General features: G+C 37.0%; 1 long non-coding RNA gene across 1 annotated transcript; it reads right to left on the bottom strand.

Annotated features, from left to right (window-relative positions):
• Positions 1–46: 46 nt before the first annotated feature.
• LOC115975520 lies at positions 47–912 on the bottom strand. The gene is made up of 2 exons (XR_004088125.1): positions 645–912; positions 47–103 (listed from the first exon to the last, which is right to left on the bottom strand). It is a non-coding gene; the product is annotated as an uncharacterized LOC115975520 (long non-coding RNA).
• Positions 913–15,661: the final 14,749 nt, after the last annotated feature.

Here is a 15,661-nt window from a genome sequence, read left to right as displayed (position 1 = left end):
TCAACAGCAGGGCCCAGAGGCCGGCCCGATGTGGTCATAAGATCGATCAGAAACCACGGATTGAGCTCCACAACTCCCAAAACCGACAACCAAATTCAAAACCCTGTGCAAAACAAATCGCCAACTTTACTATTTAACTTTTTAACCAAAAACAAAAAGAAAAAGCTTCAGACTTGAAAATCTTGTTAATTGTTAGCTTAATTGTGATTGAAATCTAAGTTCAATGGCTAACAGAGTAAACAATAATCAGAATTACGTAATTAAAAAAGAAAAAAAAAAATCAACTTTATCAGCCTAAATTTAAACAAAACTTATATTCTGAAACTACAAACAAAAATTTTGAAACAAATTAACCACACAAAAAAAAAAAATATATATATATATATATATATATATAAAATAAAAAATCTAAACGCTAAGCAACCAGTACCCACCAGTTCAACTAAGCTTTGTGTAGTTGATAAATTTGGCAAATATGCTCAAATTAAAGAAAAATGTTATTTTTTAAGGCAAAATTACAGCATGAATAATCAGAAAAAGAACACTCAAAAGTATTTAAGTAAGAAACATAATTTTTTTTTTCTAACAAGCATAGGAAAAAAAAAAAAAAAAAAAAACAAAAAAGAGAAAATAATTACAAGTACCTACAGGTGCCTCTCTGGAAGCTGATATCTGAAGGAAAAAAATCTTGAGATATTTTTAACTCTGAAATACTGTGATGTAAAATGAGAAAAATAAAATTCTTTCCCTTTTTTTTTTTCTCTACTTTGCTTTTGGTCTGAGAAATATGATAGAGAGAGAGAGATGTGGAAGTACTGGGTTGTAAGAGAGAGAGACAGAGAATTGAAGATCTTTAGGAGAAGAGTGAGCGGCTTGTTATTGTTATGCTTAAGATTTGGGGAGTGCGTACGTGGCAATGATATTTTCCGCGAGCCTTAGAGGTTGCCTGTCACGTCATCACCTATTAATATTACTCTTTTAAATTCCCATCCCCATCCCCCATACATGCATACATTACATTACATTCACATTCACAATTCACATACATAAGTGAAACCAAACTTCTTCAACTTGTACCTCGTCGTCAAGCACGAGGGACTGATTCAATGATATATAAGATGGTATGTGAAATGACGCAAATGCCCCCAACATCATGCATTTTATTTATTACAACTATTAAACTCTTTTTGCTGACAGGGTATTAATTAGACTAGTTGGTTCTATAATTGGATTCAAACATTTAGTTGCATTGTTCAATAAAATAAAAATAACTAAATTTAAAATAGTCAAAAATTTTATTCAATTTGAGAACTTAATGTATCATTCTAATAAATGTGAACTTATTGGAGGAAAGACTATCTATGACAATAAATATAAATATTTGTAGGGTGTGAGGGTTAAAGGTGTTTACAATGAAAAATTATTAGGTTCTTTGGGAGGATTGCAGAAGTAGTTCTTTCTGACCTGTCAACCAATAAAATGCAGTTATTTATGAAAACATGACATTACTTGATGATTTTTTATTTTTTATTCTTATGCCAATTAGGAAGCTCACTCACACATGTGCATAGGTGGCATCATTTCATTGGTTGGAAGGACCACTTTAGCAATCCTCTCAGTAGACCTAATAATTTCTCATTTCCAAAAGGGGATTTTACACACGTATACATTTAGATTAGATTTGAATAAAATTTATATTTTGTATAAAATAAAATAAAAAAACAATGACAACAAATGTAAATTATTGGACTGAAATAAAATAAATGAAGTTTATTGGACCAAAATGACAATTAACCAAACTTAAGAGTATAATTTGTATTTTCACCTTTTTTCCAAAAAATAAATTTTTTGATAAAAAACTAGCAGTGACAACGAGTGTGAATCTACAGGGTAATTATTGAATACTTTCAGAATACCATAAATGCGTACTTAGGACTTACAGTTATATAAGAGGTAGAAATACGTATTTATGTTACTTATAGAGTTCAATAATTTTTGGAACCTACATGATGAAAATGACAAAAATAAAATATAAAAAACTAAACTCTTAAATTTGTTTTTTTGTTTAATTTTGACAACAACAGAGTTAAAAGAGGGAAATTTGAAATGATGGAAATGGCCCCAACATGATGAATAATTGAACATAATACATGGTATTGGGTCGTGTTCAAAGTAGCAAATTCCAAAGTTGGAATTATTGTTTGGTAGGAGACGTGGCGAATAAAATATTTTGGTTGTTGGAGTGGTCTCTGAGGACAGTGCTAGATATTTTTGCTGCAGTTTGGCTTTATTATCTATTACTTATGTGTATGTCTTCCTTGTTTATTTGTACCGTCAGATTGCCAATCAAAAACCATTACTCTGAATCGTGATTATTTTAAATTAAAGTCTTAATCCACATATAGAAGAAGATAACCCATGGCCATGGGAAGTCTGGAAGTGCGCATCGGATTAATCTTTTCTTGGATTACTTTTGCCACCATTTGGCTGTCACGAGATTTTCGCAGAGTGTGAGGAAAAGTAAAAAAAGTAACGATAAAAAAGTTATAAAAAAAAAATGTGAGGGACTTAGGTGAATTGAACGGTGCAATTGCATTTGGATCCCAATCCAAATGAAGAATAGTAGAATACAAGAGAGTAAGAGAAGAGTCAGAAGACAGTGGGTTGGGCATACTTCTTTTCATCTGACCCTGAAATACTCAAATCAAAGATTCCATCATCTCCTTCTTTTCACAATGAAATTTTCATTTATTTTACTCTTCTTTTTTCTGAATAAACATTACAAATTTTAAAAATATATATATACATCATACCATATAATTTAAAATCACATTCCATCCAATAAAGTATGATATCTAATTTCAATAATTTTTTTCCATATAACTGTTTCCATAACCATTGTTATGATATATTGTAATTGGATAGCCATTTAAACATCTCTTTCTCTTCCCCATTGGTTCTGGCCCTTCCCCTCTCTTTCTTCCTTAGTTATAAATAATAATATACTTTAAATATAAAAATAAAAGATATATTATAATTGGTTTATGATAAAATGATATAAACAATGAACTTATGTAAAAGTGATATTGTCCTAATACCACTTTATCTCTTACTAGTTGTGTCTCCACTCCCACATTTCTTGTGACCTTGTAATATTTTAGACAACATGGCATCATTAATAGTAGTGCATTTGGATTTTCTTTATTTTCAGTAACTTATTTACATAATGTTCATCAAAATATACAATTTTTGATCACTTTTATGTTAAATGTATGACAAAAAGCTAAAAATTAGTTTATTTTCTTTTCTTTTTATGAGAAGTTTGTAACTTTTATTTAGTATAAGACGAATACAATTCGTTTTGAATTAGAGCTGACTCAATAATATTAGATTTTTCTCTAACCAAGTTACAAAACTATGAATGCCTTTAGCATACTAAGCAAGAGTACGCGTTGATTGATTCGCTTAGTGGCACACATGGGAGAGTTTCACCATTCTGAAGCAGTTTAGTTGAAACTAAATACCTTGGACTAAATTGATGATAAATGTATGTATCAAAGTTCAACACCATGCGTTCACCAACACACACAATTCCTTCCATCCATCAAGGGGAAGATCCGTGAATTAGAAGGTCCAGCATTTCAAGAAGTCAAGTTCATCTTTAAATTCATTGTCAAGCCATTTGAAGGAGGTCTTGGCATCATGCATGAAGGTTTAAAAATCTTAGTCACTATAAGACATAAATAATAATATACATATATAGTAAAATATGATGATTGATGAGATGAGGTTTCAGGGTTCAAACTTCAAACCTCATTGTTCATCAAAAAAAGGGTTCAAACCTCATACATAGACGGACCACATCATTCCCCATAACATAATCAAATCCTAATGATGGCCTATTGGCTTGGGGATCACACAAAGGGTATCTTATGAGTTTTATGGAGAAAACCAATTTAAATATAAATCCAGGTTTTTGAGTTTCGAATTCCTTAGAAAAATATTTCCAAAGGGTATTTCATGAGTTTTTGTGGAAAAGCATTTGGAGATGCAAAAATCCCATGGTTTTATGGAAAATATTTTTATGAAAAATTCCTCGTGACATGGATTGGAAAACCATTTTTTAAGAAAATAACAAGGAATATAGTTTGAAATTAAATTGTAGAAAGGCTTTGGAAGATGATTTTGGAAAACAATTTTGAAAAGGGTTTTAAAGCACTTTAAGAGATGGTTGAATCAAGCCAATTTGATTTGGTGCAATGAAGTTCACAATGTTAGCTAGGAAGTTAACATGTAAACTAAGGTGGTCGATACCATACCGCACCGGTCGGTAAGGTCGATATTTAATGTTCTAGTACATACACGGGTACCAAAACACAATTATTTTATACCGATTTAAATATTGGCCGATTTCAGGCGAACCGGTCGATATAGGAAAAAAAATCCTTTTTTTTTTTTTTAGTTTTGTAATTTTCAAATTTTTATAAGGGCAGAATGGTAACTTATTTGCATTATTTGTCTTCTTAGTATGTGAATAATTAAGCTTTTTGTTTTTTATATTGTGTTTTTTTTTTTTTTTCTTTTAGTTGATGCTAAATACTAAAATCATGAATAATTTGTTCTAAATTGAGGTCATGTTTTACGGTAAACTTTTATTTTTATTATATATATATATATATATATATATATATTTATAAATATAAAAAATAGCAATAAACCCAAAACGATACACCGGTATTGACCGGTATCGAAATATATCATTCCGCTAACCAAACAGGTATAACCTCCGATACGAGATTGACTCCCTTGATGTAAACCCTTACATGTAAAGTAACGGAGACATATAAACAATAACAAGATTCATAAAAACCAACATAATATCATACTTGGACATACAAATTACAATAGCAATTCAGCATGCCTGTATAATTATGTGTAGCCAAACAAACATGTTCAAATCATCAATACATCAAAGGAGAGACACGAAGCTCATTCATAATCCATGAATTCAAGCATGCTGTTAATCAATTCCAAAGCAAATAAAGATGCTAACAGTCCATATGCATATACATGTGAATGATGGTGTCATATCTCACTATGCATGCTAATACCCATTTTTAATTCAATCAAAATTTAGCCAAACAAACATGGATATCCAGATACATTCATAATTCACCAAATATACACATAGAAATTGAAACATGTTATTTGTGAAATGAAATCAAATTCCTATACTCCAAGCAAGAGGCATCTCGCGCAGAGTAAATCCATGCGAGGTAGTTTCTCCTCGAGTCTGAAATTTACAACACCTTCCTTTACCCTTTTTTTTTTCCCAGTTTCTTCTATTTTGTGGCTGTAACTTTGGATACTCGGTTGGAGTCTTAAACAAACTCTGATTTTTGTGTTCATGCTGCCGATGTAAATTAAGCCAATGCAGCATATTTTTCGAAGGTCCACTACCTTTTCAAATTTGATTTTCGTGAGCAATTAAGAATTTGGCTGCAAATGGAGTATCAAAATTGGTTTTTGTGAATTACGCATGATTTATACTAATTCTACAATGTTGCTTTCTAGCCTTTTTGACCTTCGTTTGGCTCAAACGAGATGTCACTAGAAAGGTCATGATGTCTATTTTCTAAAGTTATCCAATTTTTTGTTCCAATTTCATATTTGGTAAGCTAGACACTTTGGAAAGTGATGTCAAACTAAGTTTTAATTCAAGAGTTCTCGCCTTGATATTTTTGTAAATTGAGTTTGATTTAAGTGGAATTTTGCAATCCAAGTATACCAAACTGAAATTTATCATAAGGTATTTCCGGCGACTCCTTATTTGGTTCAATTGGTGGTTGTTTGATTATAATTTAATTAAGATTAAATTCTAATGAAGTTTACAAACACTCTTTTTTTAAAAAAAAATTGGCCAAGTGTTTTGCACTTTTTCATTATCTCCGCAATATCTTTCTTGTTTTGTATCCAATTTGGGATTGTGAACAATCATTTTAAAGGAAATACAATTATCTACAATGGGAGTTAGAAAGTATCTCTATTGCAATGGTCATATTTTCAGTCAAATCTTGATTGAATTCAGGTTAACCATGATCAAACTTGGTCAAATTTGTGAGACGGGTTTGAAAATTTAGGCTTTCGTACAAGATGATTTGACAAAATTTTGACTTTACTTGACTAATCACACCTTTAAGAAATTTCAATCATTAGTTTGTGGCTTGGTGCTCCATAGACTCTTCACAAACCCCTGAAGTTCTACATGCACAAGTAATGAAAGCAGCGCACCAACACACCGTGAGGGAGAGGGGTCATCCTCCAATCTTTCTCGCACATGCACTAGTTGCCATTGACCCCAATATGCACGAGTATGTTGTTGGTTCCCCAAATCCCTACGTTGACACCTAAAATAACATATGCTCTCCGTCTTACTCAAAATATTGATGTCCAGGTTTTGTTTTATTTTGTTGAATTAAAATGGAGATATCCAATTGACTTTGATTTTGTAATATTTAACTCGATCTGGTCTTGCTGAGTTGACCTTTTTTTTTATTATAAAATAATTGGTCTAGTGTTGACTAATCGAGCTGTTATGCACAAAAAATTTTAGTGCTTTCCTTGGAAGAAAGAAAGTGTTTTGAGAGAGAGCACAAAAAAATGTTTTCATTGATTGACTTGAAGTTTTAAAACGATTTGCTGTTGCTAAAATTAGTAAAATAAGTTGACCATCATAATTTATTTATTAGGCCGCCACAGATAGTGGTGTTTGTTGACTACTTTCGGCAGCGATATGACACTTATATGTCAACCACTTCGAAGTGGGGAAGCTGGAAAGCAAAGCTATGGAGATTGAACACATGAATTGAATAGAGAAAAACAATTTCTTTTTCTTTTGTCTTTTGAATTTGTATTTGTATTGAGCTTTATCATATAAATCGAAACTAGTAGTTACTATATATTACATAAACTACTCATGATTTAAACAAATTTAAGAAATACTCTTAACGTTTACTTTGTGAAAGAGGTTTTAGCAATCTTGAAATCTCGTCAACAGATATTCTGACTAATTTTATAAAGTCTCAACAATACACTTTTATAAACTTCTTCAAAAGTTTTATATGATTAACTTTATTGAAAGTGGACATTGAGATGAGAAGATTGAGTAAGCTGATGAATTGGTGCCTCCAATCCATCACATGATAATTTCATATACCTTATTACTTAATATAGTCCGTTTGAATCGAGAGAGAGGGAGTCACGGCAGGGTAGAGTAGATAAGAATTAATTTAAAATTAGTTTATTTTTAATCAACTCTACTCTACTCCCCTCTTCTCTACACTTCTTCCTTCTCCCTTCAATCTAAACAGACCACGGAAAGCTCTTGATTCAAAGATACTCGTTGGTGTTTATCAGAGCTCCTACAAAGATTACTCGTATAACAAGTTGCTTAATTTTCTTTATATTCATGAATATCAAAATATCTCAAACAATTTATGTGATCTAGTAGTACAAAGCTTTTTTGGTAAAATTTTTTTCTTTTCTTCCTTTTAATACAAGCAGGCAACCAATGCGAGAGAAAGGATTTCAGTGTGGTTTTTATTTGATTAAAGAAAAATTTATGCGATCCACGTAATATAAAGGATGAATGTTATCGATTGAAACTAATTAATAAACTAGTACAAAAACTTTGACTTATTCGATCATGCAGCTTAGCTTTCTGTGTGTCCATGATAGATTAAAAAGACATAGAAGGACTTTAGCTAGGCTAGTTGCCTGTCTTTTATAATTTATAATGCTTGAAAGCGACATTCCATTACGCTAGCAACTTGAACATTATGATTTCTTTATGGGTGGACTTTGTGTGAGTCATCCTTAATTGAAAACATTGCTTCTTTAATCCTGATTCAGAGACAGACACAATTAAAACTATTTTTATTTTGATTATTGATAAAATTTGACTATAAACCTTTTTTTTTTTTTAGTAGTAGCTTATAGTTACCATTCTTACTAAAAAAATTAATATAGTTATATATTTTAAAATTTTAATTGTTAAATTGTATGTTCTTTATGTTCTTAACATGCATTTTAAATTTCTTTCCAATCAGATGTTATTTACTAATCAACCATAAATTTATTTTTTATGAATAATTTTAAACTACAAAAACTTGAAATTGATAACACAGTTATTGATTTTTGAATGTTCTAGAAAATTTTGAAAGCATGGAGGATATAAAAAATATATATATAATCCAATGATTGGTTTGTCAAAATTTACATCTTATAAAAAAGATATTAAGTAGAGTTGTAACCATTAGATACAATCAAATTTATAACCAAATCTTGTCATTTATGTAATATACTGAAAACATTTTTCTTTGAATAAACTTGGCTATAACTTCAAATTACAATATATATTATATAAGCATTGTTATAAACCTATAACAAATCCTATATGACAAGTTGTTACGACGATAGATTCAAATTAAAACCAATAACAACTAATCATCTATTATTTATTGTAAAAATATTATATACATACTACCTCTCTAAGATTTATTGCATCAAATTATCATTATTTTTAAATGCAACCGAGGTTATGTGTTTGAATCTAATTAGAAAGTTGAATTTGTAACTAATTTTTCTAACCAAAATAAATAAACATGAGAGACTAGCTCGGCTGAGTTCCCCGAGTTGGCGAGTGGTGCAAAAACCGATTCTTTAAAGGTGGGCCCAAATCCAACGCAGGTGAAAAAAAGGTGCCGGGCAGGTAGTGCCCAAAGAGCATCGTTCTATTATGGTGTGGACACGTGGGCAGATTAGTGGCTGAGAACACAAGGGCAGCTTGAAAGGGTCAGGCCACAAATATCTGGCTGCGGACGCATGCACCATTACCATTACTATTTTAGCATCTTCTTTTCTTTTCTTTTTTTTCTTTTTTTGTAAAAAAGAGAGAAGAAGATATTTACAGCGCAGCAGCATTGCAATGGGGATTTGTACCAATTGTTAGGACCAATGAGAGCGTAGCTCTAGATATATACATTTCTATTTTTTATTTTATTATTTGATTATTATAAAATCAAAGTCTGATTCGGCCTAACACTACGTGGCTCAATGCTGTGCTAGGAATATCTCTCTCTCTCTCTCTCTCTCTCCCCCTGATCTTTGTTTTTCTTCCACTTGCCTCGTGACTTCCCTCCCATGTGGGCCCTACCCTACTCTAAAAAAAAAAAAAAAAAAAAAAACCTCATCATTCAATTTTATTTCATTAAATTACATTAACGCGGTGTGAACTCAACTAGACTGTGATGCATGCATGAGCGAGCCATCATGAGTTATATGTAATGACCCCATCATCATCATCATCATCACATATCATGTCTCTCACTACGTTGCTTGCATTCTTCTCCTCATTTGCTGCTTGAATTTTTTTATGAGGTGATTGCCTGCTTTTGAATTTCCTTGTCTGTTCTTCGTTGACCGGTGGGAACTGAGAACTACTTTTTCTTTCAAAAATACCATTATACCCTCATGGTTATTTCAAACAATTTTTTTTTTTTTTTTGAGTACCGATATAAAATTTCTTACAAATTTCTTTTTACAAACTACCAATATAGTGATCGGTTATTGGTAAATAAAAAATTGATGTTAGTGATAGGTTTAGCTAAAAACTAGTAAGAAGTTTGCCACATCAATAATTTATAAAAATGTTGTAAAATAGTTTATGCTGGTAGCATTACTCATTATTTTTTCCTTTCAAAATCAGGTTTCTCATAATTAATTAAATGTTTAATTATGATTATATGTGTCTACAATTCATTGATTTGTAGGAATAAATTTATTATGACTATGTGTGTTGATGGAGCGCAAATCCGTCAGTAGAAGTGAGCAGATGGAGTCCCCTGCAGAATGTGAAGGCTTGCTTGATGAGGGCCACCGGTGTGGTGCCTGCCACACAGTCTCCGATGCCAAAGTTAGGATAGTAATCAAATACAGTAAGAAAATAAAGTGTAGTTTTTTGAGTATTTTTTTGTACCTCCCCCTTCTGTTGGTTCTATGAGAGTTTTATACCTGAGGCCTTGTGGACTAGCCGTTGGAATGGTTAATGCTTTCTCAAGTAACGCCCCTGGTCCAATAATGAGTTCTTTAAGAGGTTCCCAACGGCCTGCTGAGTTGATTTCGTAACCGCTCTGGTCATTGATTAGCTGCATTGAATGACTTCTTGTCTTCGTCAGTGATGATGGCTTTCCTCGTCTTTCCCGATGGCTTTTGTCGAGGACGCTTCCTCCGTCACTGTAGCTGCCTTCGTCTAGGGATGTATCATCGTCATTCCCATCAATTGCCCCCCAGGTTCTGAGATCGTCGGTGACGTGTCATGACGATCACAGAAGATGAAAAGCTTCTCTTGTGACTCTTGGGGTTCTGTTCCGCTTTTAATGCTTAATGGCGGCGCCACAGGCAATCGTGGCCACGTGGCATGTTATGATCTGTAGAATTAATGGCTTGATCCTTGGGTTTCCCGCTGGTTTTTCAATCGTTTTTGGCCCATGTTTAAAACTTCTGCTCTTTCATTTTTCTACTTCTCAGATAGCAAAAACAGACCCATTTTTTAGTGATTCTCTGAGTATTTCTTTGGGACTTCCTTTCTCCTCCAAATTATCTTGCATTGCGCTTCTGCAGTTCCGCCATTGGAGGTACGTTTCTCTTTCCCTTTTTCTTTCTTCTTTTTCTTCTTTTACCGTAGTGTGGTTTTTGATTCGCTGTTTCCTTTTTCCTTCTCTTCTGTTGTTGGCCTTTGCTTTTCCTTTTGGGGTTTTAGTTTCGTACTTTATTTTTCTGCCCTTCAATTTCTGCGTTTTCCATGGTTGATAGCTTAGAGGTTAGGATAGCCTGTCCGTCGATCTCCTTCCTCTTTGCGCGTCTAGGGGGGTCTTTGGGTAATTACCCATTTTTAGAGAATTTCGTGTACGAGGGCAATAGTTTGAGCGTGGTTTTGGGCGAACTGTTGCCCTTGCTCCGTCAATCGCTCAATTGGTTCGAGGGTTTAGGAGGGAGAGATTTAATGTCTGGGGTTAGGTCTAGTGATCTCGAGACTGGGCTATCATCCAGTGGCGGCCCGGCTGAAGGAGATACGGCCGTCTCTGGCCCTCGAGAGGTTAGGGCTTTTCATGCTCTTAATGAGGTCTGTGGTCTGGATGCCGAGACCGTAAATAGATTTAAGGATAGGTTTCAGTTTCCGTCTAAGGTTCGCGTTCGTCTGCCTAGGGAAGAAGATAGGGCCTGCCACTTTTTTCCAGGCGAGGTATGCTTCTATGAGTCAACCTTTACTTGCGGGGTCAGGCTCCCCGTCCACCCGTTCCTGATGGAACTTTTAGATCACTTTGGTATAGCTCCCGGGCAGCTCATGCCTAACTCGTGGAGGATCGTCATCAACTGTATGCAAATATGGTTGGCCTCCAACGGGGATATGATCAGGATAGGCGAGCTCACCTACCTGTATCGTTTGAAAGAGTCTAAGGAGTGGGGGTATTATGAACTAATCCCCTGGGAAAGAAAGACTAGGATCGTCAGGGGATTGCCCTCGTCATTCAGGTATTGGAAGTCGCGCTTTTTCTTTGTGTCCGGGGATGACTTCGAGACTCAATCCAGCAGTGATTGGGGTGATATCCCGAGGTTGCTCCGTCGGTGGGGAACCCCGACCCTAGGTGCGTCAGTATTTCTCTTCGTCGTTTCAATTTTGCCAATCTTGAGGTTCTGGTCTCGCTAATTTCTTTGTCTCTTTGTTTGGTATAGTTAAGAGACGACCGGGACTGAAGAGCCGGTATAAGGAACGCATAGAGACTGCGATCGGGTACGCTGAAACGATTGAGAGCTGGGACGAGCTGGTTGACCCTCGGTCTCTTGCTTTTTACAATCTTGGTCCTGACCCGTCTCCTTTCGTTCTTCGTCAGCTCGGCATTGAAGGAAAAAGGAGTAAGTTTTAACTTCGTCAACGTTGGTTCTCCCCTGTACACTTAAGCAGTTTTTGACAGGCATTTTCTTCTTGCAGAGATGACGACAAAATTTAACAAGGACATGTATGCGAAGATGCGATCAAAGAAGGATGAACCTCTGTCCAATCTGGGGAAGAAAACTGTGCGAGTTACTGGGAAGGGACCCGCAGCCATTCCTCTTAACATCGTCCCTTCTGTAGCTTCCGAAACGACGAGGACTGCCTCCCCGACCGCTTCAATAGAGGAGATTCCAACTTCTGGCTCCAAGAGGCCGCGTGTGGCTGGTAAAGGGAAGGAGAAAACTGACACTCGTTCATCCACGATATGGGATGACGAGTCATTGGCTGTAGAAAGAGCTCACGAGGTCATCACTTCAGCAGATTTGAAGGCTCTCTCTAGTTTGTCCTTAAATGATGTGGCTTCTCGTCATGTCCATAAGCTCGTCCAGGTATGAGGTTCTTCCCTCTTCAAAAACTTTTTTTTTTTTTTTTTTTTTTTTTTTTTTTTTTTTATTTACAGACGGCTTCATAATTCCCTACAGGTGTTGGGAGAGAGCCTCCATATTACCGCCGAGTACCTCACTCAAGGAGCTAAGGTGGCGTCTCTGACGACCCGGATGGAGGCCTTGGAGAAGGAGAACTCTGACTTGAGGACGAACCTGATCACCTCCATGGACGAAGCCACAACTTTGAAAGAGAGGGTCAAAGTGCTGGAAGACGACCTCAGAGTCGAGCGCGGGTTGACTCACGAGAAGGATGAGCAACTTCTTGCAGCCAAGGAGAAACTCGTGACCATTGCTGCTCGGTCCGTGGAGGCTTTCCAGACCACTGACGAGTATAACACTGTGCTCTTCAGCTGGTATTTCAAAGGTTTCGAGCTTCTTCGGAGGTACATGATCAAGCATCCTTCTGGAGTCAACTTGGAGAGTTTGGACCTGGAAGAAGTTGACAAGGAAATGGCCCTGGACGAGGCGGGTTCATCTTCTGCTCCGGGTGATGACGTGCCTGAACCCGTCACTGACGTACCGGCCAGTGAAGGCACAGCCGATGCTTGATTCGGATACTTAGAAAGAATTTTTTGTTTATTATTATTTTTTTTTTTATGGTGGGTGCCCGTCTTGTTTTGGGCCTTTTCTTTTTGTAAATCTAATTTCGGAACAGTTAATCTTATTTTGGAAACAATGGTAGTGGCCCAGTGGTTATGGGCTGGAATGAAATTCACTTACTTTTCTTCTAGATGCTTTGGCTGAATTACATTCGTCTATAATTTTGTGCATTGTTGTATCCTGTTTTGTTTTGACGTATTGCACTCTTTTCTCCGTCAATTGACCCCTGCCGCTTGAGACTGTAAGGGCGTGCTGTGTGGCAAATTGGGTCCGTCCAGGCGGATTCCCCCTTTTTTTTTTTTTTATCAGTAACTTACATCCGTCAAGGCGGAATCTTGTTACTTAGTTTCTTGACCATCTTATGGTCGTCAGTAACTTACATCCGTCAACGCGGAATCTTGTTACTTAGATTCTTGACCATCATATTATGATCGTTAGTAACTTACATCCGTCAAGGCGGAATCTTGTTACTTAGTTTCTTGACCATCTTATGGTCGTTAGTAACTTACATCCGTCAGTGCGGAATCTTGTTACTTAGATTCTTGACCATCATATTATGGTCGTTAGTAACTTACATCCGTCAGTGCGGAATCTTGTTACTTCAATTTTTTATTGGCCCTATGGTTGACCAAGGCTACCTGCGCAAAAACATCAGAAGAATAATACTTTTATTAACTTCAATAACGAATGCACCCGTGTATTACATTTACTCATGGTATTTCTTTAAGTGTTCGATGTTCCAGGGACGAGGGAGCTTTTGTCCGTCCATAGTTTCCAGGTGGTAACTCCCTTGCCTTGAGTAGTGGATTACGCGATAGGGCCCCTCCCATGTGGGGCCCAGCTTCCCTTGAGTGGGGTCTTTAGTTGCTATAGTGACTTTGCGAAGGACGAGGTCCCCTATGTCCAGACGCCTGAGTTTGACCCTTTTGTTGTAGTACTCGGCCATCTTTTTTTGGTATTTCGTCATTCTATCGGACGCACTATCTCTTATTTCATCTAGGCAATCCAGGTTGAGCCGTAGTCCCTCGTCATTGAGTCCGTCTCTGAAAGTTCCTCGTCTGGTGCTTGTTACTCCAACTTCCACTGGGATTACTGCCTCTGTGCCATAGGTAAGTCTGAAGGGTGTCTCTCCTGTTGGGGTTCTGGCTGTAGTCCTGTATGCCCACAGGACACTAGGTAGCTCTTCTGGCCAGGCACCCTTTGCTTCGTCCAGCTTGGTTTTGATTATCTTGAGCAATGTCCGGTTCGTTACTTCTGTCTGTCCGTTTGCCTGAGGATGTCCTGGGGATGAGAACTGATTCTTGATCCCGAGGTCCGAACAGAAGTCTTTGAAGCCTTGGCTGTCGAACTGCCTTCCATTATCAGATATGATCGTCAAGGGAATCCCGAACCTGCAGATTATGTTTTTCCACACGAAGCTCCGGATCCGAGCCTCAGTGATGGTTGCTAGGGCTTCTGCTTCAACCCATTTCGTGAAATAATCAATAGCAACTAGAAGGAATTTTACCTGACCTTTACCTTGGGGCAGAGGACCGACGATGTCAATTCCCCATTGTGCGAACGGCCATGGGGAGGCTATGGTTGTCATTTTCTCTGCTGGAAGCCGTTGCACATTCCCGTACCGCTGGCATCTGTCGCACCTTCTGACGATATCAGCAGCATCTCCCTGCATGGTTGGCCAAAAATACCCCGCTCTTATCACCTTGTTGACTAGGGATCTGGAACCGGCATGGTCGCCACAGATTCCTCCATGTACCTCTTCCAGGATGTATTTGGCCTCGTCCTCGTCGACGCACTTTAGATAAGGCATTGAGAAGCCTCTTTTGTACAAGACGTCATTCAGGATCGTAAACCTGGCTGCTCGCTTCTTCACCTTTCTGGCTTCGTCAGTATTCTGAGGCAGGTGCCCGTCCTGGAGGAAGGATATTATGGGCGTCATCCAGGTGTCTGTGCTCTGGACGGAGAACACTGCCATCTCTTCAATACTCGGGTGTTTCTGGATCTCTATTGTCATGCCTGTGCTCGTCTCCCCTTCTTCTGATGACGCTAGTTTTGATACTTCGTCGGCTCCAACATTCTGGCTTCTTGGTATATGGACGAACTCCACTGTGTCGAACTCTTGAGTTAGTTGCCTAGTCAATTTAAGGTATTTCTGCATCCTTTCTTCCTTTGCCTCGTATTCTCCACTGACCTGTCCGATTACCAGCCTTGAATCACTCTGGATCAGCAATTTTTTGGCACCAAGAGCTTTCCCAAGCCTCAAGCCCGTCAATATTCCTTCATACTCGGCTTCGTTATTGGTGGCTGGGAACTTCAGTTGAACCCCATACTTCATCACTTCTCCGTCTGGGGTGGTTATGACAACCCCTACTCCCCCTTTCTTTTGGGCTGACGAACCATCCGTTTGTATCGTCCATTTATCAACTTCGTCTGTAATTCTATCTTCGTCTGGCAGAGTGAATTCCGCGATGAAGTCAGCCAGAGCTTGCGCCTTGATAGCTGCTCTTGGATGGTACCCGATATCAAATTGGCTGAGTTCGACCGCCCATTGGACCATTCTTCC

Source organism: Quercus lobata, chromosome 2 (assembly GCF_001633185.2).
Source record: "Quercus lobata isolate SW786 chromosome 2, ValleyOak3.0 Primary Assembly, whole genome shotgun sequence".
NCBI classification, from domain to species: domain Eukaryota; kingdom Viridiplantae; phylum Streptophyta; class Magnoliopsida; order Fagales; family Fagaceae; genus Quercus; species Quercus lobata.
Note: the sequence above shows the minus strand (reverse complement) of the source record. Positions and strands in the feature narration are given on the sequence as shown.